Here is a 15,932-nt window from a genome sequence, read left to right as displayed (position 1 = left end):
TTCTAAATTGTCCACTTTTTCTCATTGTGTATACTTGATCTTATTTTAGAGTTGCAAAAAGTTTTGGTCAAATGAAAATTAAATTTGCTTAGTTTTTTTCTGTGGCGCAGTTGGACTGCTAACAAAATCAATTTGGTATTGATATTTTTCTCTTGAAGGACAGTCATTTTCTCAGTAGTCTGATTAAATAAAAAAGATTTGATTATCAAAGTTTAGCTCCATTATATTTATGGGTAATCATTAAAAATTTCAAATTAAATGGCTGAGGGTGTGAGGACACATGATTTAGTAAAGTTATTTGTTTTAGACATTGGTTAAATATGCAAGAGCTAAATAAAGTAGGATGTTTTATCTTGAGATATAACGATGGTGGTGAAAAGGAGATTCATGATACCAGAGAGATCAGACAGGGATTATAAAACCAAACAAAATTATAGTTTACTCACTCTTATCTCAGAAATAAACTAGAAAAAAAGGTTGACTTAAGGACTTAGCTCAAATCTTGACGTATTTTTCACTAAGGTGACTTATGTCTCACATTTGTATAGCAGTATTTTAAAGGGAATAAATCATTGTTATTTAGTATATTTGCAATGTTGTGAAACCACTATTTCTCTATGACTTCAAATATTATTTATTTATAATATAAGAAGAAAATACCTAACTTGCCATCAATAAGTAATCACTCATTTCTTGCTATTTGTCTCCTCTGGCACTATTGTTATTTTCTCTTTCACGGATTCACTTAGTCTTGTTAGGCAACATAAAACAAATTGTAGTGTATTATGTCTGCTTTTATCAGTTAGGGTAATGTTTTCAAGGTATGTCCATGTTGTATATCCACTGTACATAATACCATAAAGATATATTTTTTCAAGGCTATATACCCTTTTGCAGTTTTATTTGAAAAGTATTTTCCCATATATTCATGAACACTTGTTATTTTCTGTCTTTTGAAAGTTACAGTTATCCTAGTGGGGTTTTAATTGTTTTCCCAATGTGATTTTTTTGATATAATAATCACACCATCATATTTTCACATATGTTAGCCATTAGCTATTTACATCCTCTTTGAAGAAACATCTACTAATGTAACTTGACTTCTTCTTCTTCTTCTTCTTCTTCTTCTTCTTCTTCTTCTTCTTCTTCTTCTTCTTCTTCTTCTTCTTCTTCTTCTTCTTCTTCTTCTTCTTCTTCTTCTTCTTCTTCTTCTTCTATACAGACTGGTGCTATATGTGTCGAGTTACAAAATATTTGTTTCCTTAGGATAATATATAAAATAGGGTTCAATATTCTTTGGTAGGATCATGCAGAAAAATCATTTAGACAGTTTCATTTTTGTGAAATTAAACTTTGAAAAAATTAATTGGTATTTTTGTGTGTGTGATTTTGCTCTAGGAATACAGTATTAGTACACAATGATCAAAGTGCCAGTAGCCTCTCCATCTCACCGTATCCCATAAGGTTCTTCTGCTCGATGTTTTCCCTTTTAACTAACTTTAATTGTTTTTTCAAAGCCAGAGGGTTATTTTTCATTGGAATAATCTATTACTCACCCCCTTTTTTATTGTACTATGTAAGGGTGAAGTTCCTTTCCTGACTTAATTTGGTATGATATTCTCCAGTTTCACCATTTTTTGTGTGCAAAGAGCACGACTTCATCATTTCTGAAAGCTGAGTAGTATTTGCAGTGTGTTTGTTTAATGTACTTCCTTTATCCACTCATTAATTTTAGGACTCTTGGCTGGTTTTCAGATGTTGGCTAATGTAAATAACAGTAAAATAAAAGTAAATATGCACACATTGTTAAATTAGTATTTTTGAGGCCTAAGAGAAATAACATAATGTATAATTTCAGGATCATTGAGGAGTTGTATTTTTTTTAATTTTTGGAGAATTCTTCGTACTATTCTGCATAGATGCTGAGCATTCCCCACCAAAAGGGCTCCCCCGACTATATCCCTGCCTGAAATTGCTTTTATTATTTTTAACAAGTCAGTTCTCAGTAGATGAGGTGATGTCTTGTTGTAATTTATATTTCTCTGATAATTGGTGATGATGAGCTATTTTTCCCCAGTTGTATGTTGACCATTTCCATGTATTCTGTAGAAATGTGTATTTTCATCTTTTTCTTTTCAAATTTTTCTTGATGAGGTTATTCTTTTGTAAATTTTGTGAATGCTTTATATATTTTTCCTAGTATTCTTTGTCATAGTGTTCTGTGAAATATTTCCACTCAATTGAATGTCCGTTTGCTTATGATGGCTTCTCTTGTAAGGTCAGTTTGATATAGAACCAATTTGTTTTTTTTTCTCCTGCTGATGCATTTAAAATACTGAGACCATCAATCACAACAATACTGGGCATATTTTCTGTTTTCTTCAATATATCTCATGTACCTAGATATAGCACCTAAGTCTTCAATTCATTATGAATAAACCTTTATGTGTGGTATGAATTAGTGGCCCACTTTTAATTTTTGTGTTTGGCCAGACAATTTTCTCGACACTATTAAGTACATGGGATTCTCTTCCTCTTCTGTGTTCTTTATTCTTTTGTTATAAATTAAAGGTCTTTAAATGTGAGGGTTTTCTTCAAGGCTTTCGATCATTGGTCTGAATATAAGCTTTGATTCTAAACTACATTGCTACTATTTCTGTAACTTTATAGAATAGAATGACAACATATTTTGGTATGTTTATTTAAAAACATATTCTTCACTATATTGGATTACAGTTTCCAGTAGTTTTCTCTTCCCTTTGGTGCAGTCTTTTGATTTTTTTTGTTTTGTTTTTGGGTCACACCCAGCAGTGCTCAGGGGTTTCTCTTGGCTCTATGCTCAAAAATTGCCCCTGGCAGGCAAAGGGGACCATATGGGATGTTGGGATTTGAACCACCATTCTTCAGCATAAAATGCAAATGCCTTACCTCCATGCTATTTCTGACCCCCCTTTGATTATTATTAAGGTCTGCAGACCTTAGTGAAAAAATGGGAAAATATTTTTTAAAGTCAGTGTTTTAATATTATTGCTTGTCATTGTCCGGTAAAGGCTTTCTTATGCTCCTTGATTCACTCTTAGGAGGTTGCAAGATTGCAATATTTCATTTATTTATTTATTTATTATTTATTTATTTATTTTTGTAAACCTATAAGCTTTGTGTTTCACTTAGCTGCTGATTGTATTATTTCTTTACTTCTTAATTTGGGTTTTATTTTATTTTATTAGGCCACACTCCGTGATGATCATGCCTTACCTCTCGCTCTGGACTCAGAGATAATTCTTGACAGGGCTCAAGGACCATATGTGGTTTTGGGATTCAAGTCTGTGTAGGGCAAGCACTTTGACAGTCATATTATCTCTCCAGCTTTTTCTTTAGGCTCATTTCTGCTCTTAAGAGTCTTAGAAGGAAGCTTAGATTGACCACCTAATCTTCCTCTTTCCTAATATAAGCATTTAGTGCTACAAATTCCTTACTACATAGAAGCATTTATCATGTTTCATTAGAATTGATTTTTGGTGCTTTAGTTGTTTCACAGTTGTTAGAATATATTTTAATTTTCATTTATTTCAACTAACATTTAGAGTTAACTTGGCACTTGGAGATTTTTTACTACTTTTGTGCTATTGATTTCTAATTTATTTTGTTATAGTCAAAGAATACACTCTGCATGGCTTCAATTCTTTTAAATATATGAGTTTACCTTGTGATACAAAATGTAGCCTATCATGGTACATCAATGTGTTTTGAGTATTTAAGAAGATAATTACTTTTTTTGTTAAATGAAATATATATTTATATAATATATTTTGTTAAATAAAATATATAAATGTATACACACATAATATAGACATGGATAAATTTTGGTTATATAAATAAAAAATTTTGGAGGGGACACACTTGACAGTGCTCAGAGCTGGTTCTGTGCTAAGATATTACTCTTGGTATGGCTCAAGGGACCATAAGTGGTACACGGGATTAATATTAAATCAGCTACATACCAACTTTGCTTCTATACTGTCTCTTTGACCTTGGAATTATTATATAAATATCAATTATATCAAAAGATGGGAATGACAAGATAAAACCTTCATATAAGTCAAAACTGAAATTGGTTTGTCTTATTTTTTCTTGGGGTTCCCAATTTTTTGTTTTTGTTTTTTGGGCCATACCCAGTGAGGTTCAGGGGTTACTCCTGGCTATGCCCTCAGAAATCGCTCCTGGCTTGGGGGAACCATATGGGACGCTGGGAAATCAAACTGCAGACCGTCCAAGGTCAACGTGTACAAAGCAAATGCCCTACCACTTGTATCACCAATTCGGCCCCTCATTTTACATTGTAATTAAAGTGTAGCCCCACATTTTTGGGGTGTTTACTGGCTTTCTTTAATAAGGTAGATTTGAAAAATATTGTCTTTTAGATCTTATAAAATCTCTGAATGTTCACCTCAAATTTTCAAATTATTAGCCTCTACTTATAAATTGGCAAAAATCTTGAGAAAAGGTTGTTACATATAGACCTTTTATAAAGGACCTTATATCTTTTCCCTTCTCTTGGTTATGGAAATCTCTTGGAAGCTTCTGTGTGTCTACCCATATCTGAAAGTATCACATTTTCGATTAAAATTTTTTCCAGGTTTCCTAGCTTTACTTAGTAGTGCAGTTGGTTTTTAAATAATATTATCTGCTATATCTAGACTGAAATTCTAAAACTTTAGTGACAGAGTATTTCTTTTTTGTTAGGTAGTACTCTAGGATGACTTCTAGATTCCTAATGGAGCTTGTATTCAAGTGGGACAATCAGTACAAATAGGGCATATCACTTAAGCTCAGTCAATCAGAATAGTGTGTCAATGGTCAAGGATAAGACTATAAAACTATAGTTTTATGAAAAAAAAATAGAAATCAATTTCACTGATGAGACTCAATTATAGAGTAATTGAAGGGACCAGTTTTAGAATGAAATTTTATCTCTGCCAAGTATTGGAGTTTAGAGAACATAAACCTGAAGATACTGGGATGCAAGAGAACAGAGAGAATTTTTTGGTTAGCTCCCAAAGGCATAAACTCAACAGAGAGAATGCAACAAGACTAAGCATTATATATTGATTGAATTGTTCATAATTTAAGCCATAATCATACTGGTTTTGGCTGTACTTACCTGATTTAGATTTTTCCATTTAAAATATTCTAATACATATTTTATAAAAAAATTTTAGTGGATATTATCTGTTCTCATTTTATTGGCTCCTCATTACTTTTGACTTATTCAACATTTTCCCCCTTTAATATTTGTTTTCCTATGGACCTCATGAATCATTACATGTTGGTGTTTTAAAAGTGCATAGTAGTTCTCAGATTATTTTCCAGATATTACTTTTCTTTCTCTCCTTTTATGTTTTCTGTTTTTACTTCTCTCTCTCTCTTTCAGTTTGGGTTCAAGAATGCTTCGGCACCATGAAGTGTCATGAAATGGAATCAAATTGGACTTGATCACATGCAAGAATGGCATCTTAACAGCTATACTATCTCTAAAGCATCCCCTTTACTCCATTTAGAATATTTTTATGGTTCTATACAAGTACTATATTATTTTAATGAAGTTGAGAGTTATGCTCAGAAAATGAAGATTACTATGTTTTACAGTATTGTAAGTGGCAGGGTTTTATGTATACATTGCAATATCATTTTTGCCTACCAGAGTATCTGCTCTGAGAATTATTCTTGACTCATTGTTTCTATCTCTCTTAAATATATTTTATTTTCATCCAGTAATCATAGTTAACCCAACTTGTATTTGGGCCACACCCAGTAGTGCTAATAGCTCACTTGACTCTGCGTTCAGGGATCACTCACTCAGTGGACCCATTATGTGGTGCTGGGGATTAAGCCTAGATGGGCTGTGTGTACAGAAAGGACTTACCTGCTGTACTATTGCTTTGGCCCCTTAAAACATTTTTACATTTAGGTACATGGTTTCCAATACTGTTAATTATAAAATGTTCTGTATAATACAGTCCAGAACACACCTCATCCAAAGCTTCTATTTTTCTCCACCATTGTCTCCAAGATCTGACCATTCTCCCATCTCCTCTCCCAATGATACATCTCCTATAAAGACTCATTGTCTTCGGATATTTATTATTTCCTTAACTTTGTCCTTTATATCTTACACATGAGAGAGATTTTTCTGCTGTCTGTCCCTTTCCTTTTGACTAATTGTGCTCAATATAATGATTTAGCTACCTAGCAGCCAATTTCATAATTTCATATATATAATAGCAGAGTATTATTTAGTTATGTATATGTACCTTAGTTTATTCATCTGGCTTGTTTACATATTTGGAATATTGAGAATAAAGTAGTGCCTCAATGAATATAAGGATACAGATGTCTTCTTGGGCCATGCGGTTTCCAGCTGCCTGAGACTGGTTTCATCAGCGTTCCTGCAGGTGATCCTGCCTGCTTTAGAGGTGGGTTGGCAGGTACACACACTGATTCCTGCTGGTTCCTGCTGAGTGTCAGAAGGGTGCAGAAGCCATCTTGGGCCATGGTGTTTATAGCCCCCTGAGACTGGATTTCATCAGGGTTCCTGCCTGCGATCCTCCCTGCTACAGAGAGTTCTTGACTGGCTCCGCCCTCCTGCTGTGCCTTGGATGACCCTGAGGACTTAAAGGGAACTCTTTGCTTTGCTTGTTTATCTTTCCTGAATACTTGAAGCTCTCCTCAGAAGCTTAGGAAGTGCAGCCCCCCAGAAAACTGTCATCTAGAGGCCGCAGAAGAGCGCAGCCACTCTGCTTCGCGACCATGAACTCTTTCTAACCAATGAACCCCACCACAACACACAGAAAAAAGTCACACTACAAGCATGATAATGGGGAAACCTCGCAGGCAAACACCATGCACAGAGAATAAAGACGATAGCTCAGACGACCCAAAAAATTCCAACCATCTGATTAACCTCTCAGATAAGGAGTTTAGAATAGAAATATGGAAGATGTTCGTAGAACTCAAAAAAAAAAAAAAAAAAAAAAAAGCATAGATCGATCTGAACAGAACACAAAGACAGAAATCAGAAAATTCCAAACTGAAATAACAGATCTGAAAAACACGATAGCTGAACTGAAAAACTCAGTGGATGGCCTCGCCAGCAGGGTAACAGCAGCTGAGGACAGAATCAATGTGCTGGAAGATGAGATGCAAAAAAACTCAACACAACAGAAGAAATTGGAAAAGAACCTTAAGACAAATGATCAGGCAATGGAAAAATTACTCAAGGAATGTGAACAGATGAAAATAGAAATCTTTGATAAGCTCAACAGAAACAACATTAGAATCATTGGAGTTCCAGAGACCCAGGTAGGAGATCCCCAGGAAGAATCAACTGTCAAAGACATCATCAAAGATACTCCCAGAGTTAAAGACTACATGCAATCAAATCCTGCATGCCCAAAGGGTACCAGCTAAAAGAGACCCGAAGAAAAACACCACAAGACACATCCTTGTTACAATGACAAATCCCACAGATAGAGATAGAATACTGAAAGCAGAAAGATCAAAAAGGGAAATTACATTCAAAGGAGCATCCCTAAGACTTACAGCAGACATGTCACAAGAAACTCTCGAGGCCAGAAGACAGTGGTAGAATATTATGACAAGACTGAATGAAATGAATGCCTCACCAAGAATACTGCACCCAGCCCGACTCACGTTCAGTTTGAAGGAAGAATATATAGCTTCATGGATAAACAACAGCTCAGAAACTTCAAAGATGAAAAACCAACCTTACAGAAAAAACTGAAAGGTCTACTTTAAGACAAGAGAGACCAACAAACACAGCAAACTTATCTACAAAGATGACATTAAATCCTATGACAATCATCTCCCTCAATGTCAATGGACTAAATTCACCAATTAAAAGACACAGAGTGGCAAAATAGGTCAAAAAGATGAATCCAACCTTCTGCTGCCTACTAGAAACACACCTGAATAATCAGAACAAACATAGACTCAAAATCAAAGGCTGGAGGAAAATCATCCAATCAAACAACACCCTTAAAAAAGCTGGGGTGGCCATATTAATATCTGATGACACCAACTTTATACTCAGAAAAGTGGTAAGGGACAAAGATGGACACTTTGTACTAATCAAGGGATATGTGCAACAGGAATAAATCAGACTATTAAACATATATGCACCCAATGAAAAATAAGCAAATTATTTAATACAATTATTGACAAATCTCAAAGAAGACATAAATAATAACACAATAATAATTGTGGGAGACCTCAACACGGTCCTGTCAACACTTGATAGGTCAACCAGACTGAAACCCACAAAAACATACTAGGAGCAAGGAATCCTAAGTGGAGCAGGGAAAACCTCTTCAACAAGTGGTGCTGGTAGAACTGGTTAGCCACTTGCAAAAAGGCAAACATAGACCCCCAGTTAACACCATGTACAAAGGTAAAATCCAAATGGATTAAAGACCTTGATATCATAAAGACCTGATACCATAAGGTATATAGAATAACACATAGGTAAAACACATTGAGACTGAAGGGCGTCTTCAAGGAGAAAACTGCACTTTCCAAACAAGTGGAAGCAGAGACAAGCAGATGGGAGTACATTAAGCTGAGAAGGTTATGCACCTCAAAAGACATAGTGCCCAGGATACAAGAGCCACCCACTGAGTGGAGAAACTATTCACACAATACCCATCAGATAAGGGGCTAATCTCCAAAATGTACAGGGCACTGACAGAACTTTACAAGAAAAAAACATCTAATCCCATCAAAAAATGGGAGAAGAAATGGACAGACACTTTGATAAATAAGAAATACAAATGGCCAAAAGGCACATGAAAAAATGCTCCTCATCACTAATCATCAGGGAGATGCAAATCAAAACAACGATGAGAAACCATCTCATACCACAGAGATTGGTACATATCACAAAAAAGGAGAATCAGTGCTGGCGGGGATGTGGAGAGAAAGGAACTCTTATCCACTGCTGGTGGGAATGCCGTCTAGTCCAACCTCCATGAAAAGCGATATGGAGATTCCTCTAAAAACTGGAAATTGAGCTCCCATTTGACCCAGCTACTCCACTCCTAGGGTTATACCCTAGGAACACAAGAATATAATACAAAACCCCCTTCCTCACACCTATATTTATTGCAGCACTATTCACAATAGCCAGGTTCTGGAAACAACCAAGATGCCCTTCAACAGATGAATGGCTAAAGAAACTGTGGTACATATACACAATGGAATATTATGCAGCTGTCAGGAGAGATGAAGTTATGAAGTTTTCCTATACATGGATGTACATGGAATCTATTATGCTGAGTGAAGAGAGAGAGATGCAGAATAGTCTCACTTATCTATGGGTTTTAAAAAAAATAAAAGTCATTTTTGCAACAATCCTGAGACAATGAGAGGAGGACTGGAACTTCCAGCTCACTTCATGAAGCTCACCACAAAGATTGGTGAGTGCAGTTATAGAAATAACTACACTGAGAACTACCATAACCCTGTGAATGAATGAGGGAACTGGAAAGCCTGTCTAGAGTACAGGTGGGGGTGGGGTGGGGTGGAGGGAGATTTGGAACATTGGTGATGGGAATGTTGCACTGGTGATGGGGGTTGTTCTTTACATGACTGAAACCTAATCACAATCATATTTGTAATCAAGATGCTTAAATAAAGATATTATAAAAAAAAGAATACTAGATATATTGGGACCGGAGAGAAAAACACACACACAAAAACAAAAACAAAGAAAAAAAGGATACAGATGTCTTTATTTTGTTTTTTAATGATTTATAGAAAATGCATCACACCGTTGACATAGTTGACTATAATACATTTGTTTCTGCATAAAGAAATAAAAGTTATTCAAAAATAAAGATAAAGACTAATAAAAAAAGAAGAATTTTTAAAAAGGAAAGAGAAAAAGTACAGTAACAATCACATTTGTGAAATTATATTTCCAATTAAGTCATTAATACAATGGCACAAAGTTTTGTAAGCTCTTATTAGCTGTTTATTATGTTAAATTGGGGGTGTTCCTATAGGGATGACAGCATCAAAGAAATGATATCGTCTAGAAATTCAAAGCACTATTATTGATACTGAGACTTTTAAGGTCATGGACTCAGCTGCCAGACCTCCGGAAGAAGGAATATCGGAAGGTAGAATGTCTGCACTTACTCCAAAAAGCCCTGGTAATATCAGCCCCCAAACAGGTATGCCTGAATTGTGATCAGATTGATGTCCCCAAAGAGAACCATAAAAGGTGATGAATCAGGGCCATCAGGAAAATGTTGATTCTGAATGATGAAGGCAGCATACATGGCTTTGGCATGGCTTGGCCCACACTCTCCTCTCCTCCTCTGCTGCTTTGGTACACAGATGTCTTTTCTGAATAGACTTGTTGGGAACTTGTGATAACTAGATGCCCAGAATTGCAATTATTTGGTCATATGAAATAACAATTTTGAGGTGTATTGATATTGTTTTCCAAAAAGGTTGAACCCATTGATATTTTCACCAACATTGAATAAGGGTTCCCATTTCTTCACATCCATTCCAATACTACTTGTTTTTTATTCTTTGTGATATGTTTAATTTTTTTTTTTTTTTGGTTTTTGGGTCACCCTTGGCGGTGCTCAGGGGTTATTCCTGGCTCTACACTTAGAAATCGCCCCCGGCAGGCTCGGGGGACCATATGGGATGCTGGGATTCGAACCAGCGACCTTCTGCATGCAAGGCAAATGCCTTACTGCTGTGCTATCTCTCCGGCCCCGATATGTGTAATTCTTACTGATATAACATGGTATCTCATTGTGGTGTTTTGATATGCATTTTCTGACAATAAGTGATATATAGCATATATTCATGTTTTAACCCTTTATCAAATGAGCGATGGGCAAATATTTTCTCCCAGTTTGTCTGTTTTGTTTTGCTTTGCTTTAGTTTTGGACCACAGCTGGCAGTGCTTAGGAATTATTTCTAACTCAGCACTTAGGTATCACTCCTGGTAGAGCTTAGGGAACCATTTGAGGTACCTATAGTTACCTAAAATTAGATTACCTAACTTTATAGCTACCTAAATTTAGATAATATGTTGATTAAACTTGTATATGTCAGGTAAGCCCCCTGCCCACTGTATTATTTCTGGCTCCTATTCTTTCTTTTGATTATAATCATTATTTCTCAAAAAAGGTATTTTAATGTTAATTTTCTATATAGAGCTATCATAGAAAATGAAGAAAGTTAGGAAATTTGTCTATGACATAAGTCGTAAAATTGAAGGTCATACAAGAACTAAAGCTTTCTAATCCTGAAATATTTACTAATTTTCTATCACAATACAATTCAATTTGGGAGACCAGTGGCATAAGCATGACCTGAACTACCAAGTTTCTTCTTTTAAAATGTTTGACATTTGGGGCCAGAGTGGTGACACAGCAGTAGGGCATTTGCTTTGCATATAGCTGACCTAGGATGGACAATGGTTCGATCCCCGACATTGCATATGGTCCCCCAAGCCAGGAGTGATTTCTGAGTGCATAGCCAGGAGTTTCTCCTGAGCATCACTGGGTGTGAACCCGCCCAAAGAAAGAACCCAAAATAAAATAAAATAAAATGTTGGAAATTATGTTGAACCTAAAGTTTTATTATGACTGATTTTCATAACCATTGCTCAATACCAAGAAAAAATTCTATTATTCACTTGCTACTTAAAATTTTTCCTCAACATTTTCACAGACATTATGAAGGCTTTGGATCATGGAAGTGGCTTCCAGGAACTTCTGGAAGTACAGAGATAGGGGTCGGGGGATAGTGAGGAACCAGATTGGCTTGACCCTGAAACTCTCAGCCAAAAAACTGGGTATGTCAGTCATTTGGGCAATATTTATTCTCTCAGTACATTAAAATGAAATATTATTGCATTTAGTTGTATCCCTTTCTACTTCTTTTCATGATGGCATAGTTTTACAAATGTAATCAGTCTTTTACAACCTTTGTTAAGTTGATTTCTAGGTACTTTACATTTTTGGACAATTTAATTGGTGTTGACTTTTTAATTTTTTTTCTTTCTGATTTATTGCTTCTAGCTTTTTTGGCTAAGATTAAGTGTAGTAGTAGTAGTAATTCTTTCTGAGTTATTATTTGCATATAGAAATGCAATTGATTTTTGCAAATCTATTTCATAGCCTGATAATCTGATCTAAAAAACACTAAATCAAATGTTCTTCTGCAGCTATTTGATTGTATATTTAGATTTTACTATATATTATCAGGTAATATGTGAATAATGATAGTTGAACTCTTTTTTTTCAACTTGGGTGCCTTTGATTTCTTTTTCTCCTAAAAGCTGTAGTGAGAGTGGTGAATTCCAAAACAATATTGAATAATAGTGGATGAGTGTATTTCCTTGCCTTGTTATTGATCTCAGAGAGAACACATTCAGTTTTCAGTCATTAAGTATATATAACATTGGCTGTAGGTTTGTTGTTTCTATGGTAAAGTATGTTCCTTCTATCCCTCATTTATTTAAGGAATTTATCATGAATGGATGTTGAATCTTGTCCAAAATTTTCTCAATTTCTGTTGATATAGCTATATGGTTTTTTGTAGGTATATATTTTAATTATATATTAATTATATTTGCACATATTGAATCATTCTACACCCCTGGGAAAGATCCTACTTGATAAGGTATATAATCCTTTTCATATATCATTTTGTTGAGGATCTTTGCTGCATTATTCATTGGGAATATCTGTCTTTAATATTCTTTTAAGATAATATATCTGTCTTCTTTTGGCATTTGACTTCATAGAAACTATAAAGGAAGATTTCATTCCTTCAGTATTTTGGAACAGTTTTGGGTTTGGTAGACCTCACTAGGGAATCCATCTAGATCTGGGCTTTAGTTCTTGTGAGAACTTTAAATACATTTTCAATTTTTTTATGTGTGATTAGTCTTTGGGTTCTCTTCTTCCTCCTGTTATCCATTTCTTCTAGCTTCTCTAGCAGAGTCACATAGAGTTGTTTGTAGTCACCTTTTACAATCTATTCTATTTTTTAAGGGTCATTTTAATTTCTTTTTACTTCATTTCTGAAACAATTTATTTGTTATTTGTGGTTGTTGAGTTGTTTGTTTTAGTATGTTTTAAACTGCTATTTTAATTTAGCAAGGAAATCAACTGTTCTGATTATCTGATAGAAAGGTCTCAATTTTCCCTTGAAAATCAAATCTTACGTGGCCAAAACAATGGCGCATTTACCTTGCACACAACGGACCCAAGACAGACTGCGTTAGATCTCTGGAGTCCCATATGGTCCTCCATGCCAGGAGCAATTTCTTAGCGCATAACCAGGAGTAACCCCTGAATGTCACCAGGTGTGCCCTTCCCCAAAATAAAATATTATCTCTGAATTATTAATTGAAGCTCATTAAACTATATGCTAGGCTAGCTTTTTTGGCATTTAAACACAGTGTTTGTTTATTGGTTTTTTCTTTCTAAAGCATTTGAAAGGAGGAGAGATGGTATGATAAAGTAATTTCTGTTTACTGTGTCACTCCTCTTTGGAAATATTTTTATTCTTTTTTTATTTTGGCTAATTTGGATCTCAGCTTACTTTTATCTAGTAAGGAAGAGCCCCCAAAGATGAGGCAAGAAACTGTGTGAGTTGAAATATATATATTAGTTTGGGGGCCACATCTATTGGCACCTCTGAAGTGGAGTTACTCCTGGCTCTGGCTCAGAAATCACTCAAGACAGGCTCAGGGGACCACATGGGATGCCGAGAATTGGACTAAGGTTTGTCCTGGATGGACTTGTGCAAGGCAAACACTACCCTATCACCATGTTATCTCTCCAGCCCCTAATATTTTTTTATGTAAAACTTGCCTGCTGACAGAGCAGAAACAGAGAGTAAATGGCCTCTTAAGTGAGTCTCAATTATCTTACTTATAAAATGGAGATTCAATAAGCACCTTCTAGGTCTTTTTTTTTTCTTTATTTAAACATCTTGATTACATATATGATTGTAAGTCTTATGTAAAGATTAAATGAACCTATAGCCAGAACTTAAACTTTAAGAAATTTCTTAAAGAATAACTCAAGAGGTTACTATCATTATTAGTACATGATCTAATAATGTAATAGCAACAATACCTATTGTTTTGTATGTGCATTGGTTAAATTTCAATTTCTCTGTTATGAATTGGAGAACATAGATCTATAAATCTTCTTACAGTTTCATTAAAATGAAACTGTACAAGTTTTCACTTACAAGTACAATTAAAATAAAGATTTAAACTGTGGATATGATGTATCGACAGACTTCTTGTTGGCATTCTGCTTAGAATCGAAATTCATGGAAAGATCATATCACTGTTTACATTGGTATGCAGAAGAGAATGGCAATTCTGTGTCCATGACAGCTTATTTAAAATGGGCAAGAAAGAGTCTTGTATAATGAGGTTATATTGTATTGATTTGCCTTTCAAGTATTTATTTATTATATGTGCTATTTCTGAAAAATAAAAAATGCGACCAAAATTCATGGCTATTTCCAGCTACTGGGAAGCTAGATAGATGTGTATTTATGGAATATTTATTTCCTAATATATGCAGTAGAGTTGATTCCAAATTATTTGACTTAGAAGCAGCATATAAATCTTTACAGGCACAAGTTGAGTTAAGATTTGTACTAAATCTTTGCCTAAAATACCCTAAAGCAAGTTATGAAAAATTCCTTTCCATGCATCAAATTAAGACTAACCTTACAGTGATGGAAGTCGGTGATGAAATAGGACCACAGCTCACAATGTCTTGATCAGAAATCTCAATCACTGACTTTTATTTGATTAATGGAAGACATAGCTCATTTCTTCCACTCTAATGTTAAGTCTTTAATGACAGCATTTTTGCCCTTTAGAGATTTGTATATAATTGAAAATATAGTGTATAGAACTATTTACCTTCTACCGTGACACTATTCTGGGCACTTGAATAATAATTATCATTTATATAGGACTTCCTGTGGGCTAGTAATCCTGTCCCAAGTGATTTTATATATAAAACAAAAGCAACGAAAGTGTTTTATATACATTATACTATATATTACACACGTATGCGATTTCTACATTATATTATATAATTAGTATGATAATTATATAAGTAACTTCCATTTAATTATATAACTTTCTCCCATATAATGAATATATTATCTATTTAACTATCATGACAATGTTCTAAATTTTTCCATTTCCTGCATGAGAAAACTAAAGTCCTGTGAGATTAACTGATTCACTCGAAGTTAGTTCGTTAATAATAATACCTCAATCACAAACAGTCGTATGAACATTGAGTGGAAATAAAAAAAAATGATCAGACTTAAACACCAAACCCAAAGTCAGTGACAACAGAATCGATACCAAATCTATAGCTATACACAGAGGGGACTAGTTACACTAGCATTTTAGGAGGGGAAATGGGAAAGATAGGGGATGCATGTTGAGAACAGAGGTAGAGGGAGGACAACACTGGTGGTGGGAATGACCCTGATTTATTGTCACTAGTACCTTAAATATTACTGAGAATGATTTGTAATTCACTTTGGCCCCAATAAAAATTATTAAAAAAGTAAAAAATAAAATAATAATACTTTACGACTGAAAAAATAAGAATAAATAAAAAACCTTAAGAAAAAACTAAAAAAAAAAAAGTAATAGCTTGACCAGACTCAAATAAGATCTCAAATGTAATTAATTCAATCAATTGTCTTCATTCAGTCATTTATCAAATGGTTGTATGTTTAATGGTTTGGTTTTAGGTCCACACTTGGCAGTGTTCAGGGCTGACTCCTAACTCACTTTCTGTAATCCCTCCTGGCAGTGCTCTGGTGGG

The sequence above is a fragment of the Suncus etruscus genome, chromosome 6 (assembly GCF_024139225.1).
Source record: "Suncus etruscus isolate mSunEtr1 chromosome 6, mSunEtr1.pri.cur, whole genome shotgun sequence".
Classification (NCBI taxonomy): Eukaryota; Metazoa; Chordata; class Mammalia; order Eulipotyphla; family Soricidae; genus Suncus; species Suncus etruscus.
The sequence above is the reverse complement of the archived record's forward strand: the minus strand, read 5'-3'. Positions refer to the sequence as shown.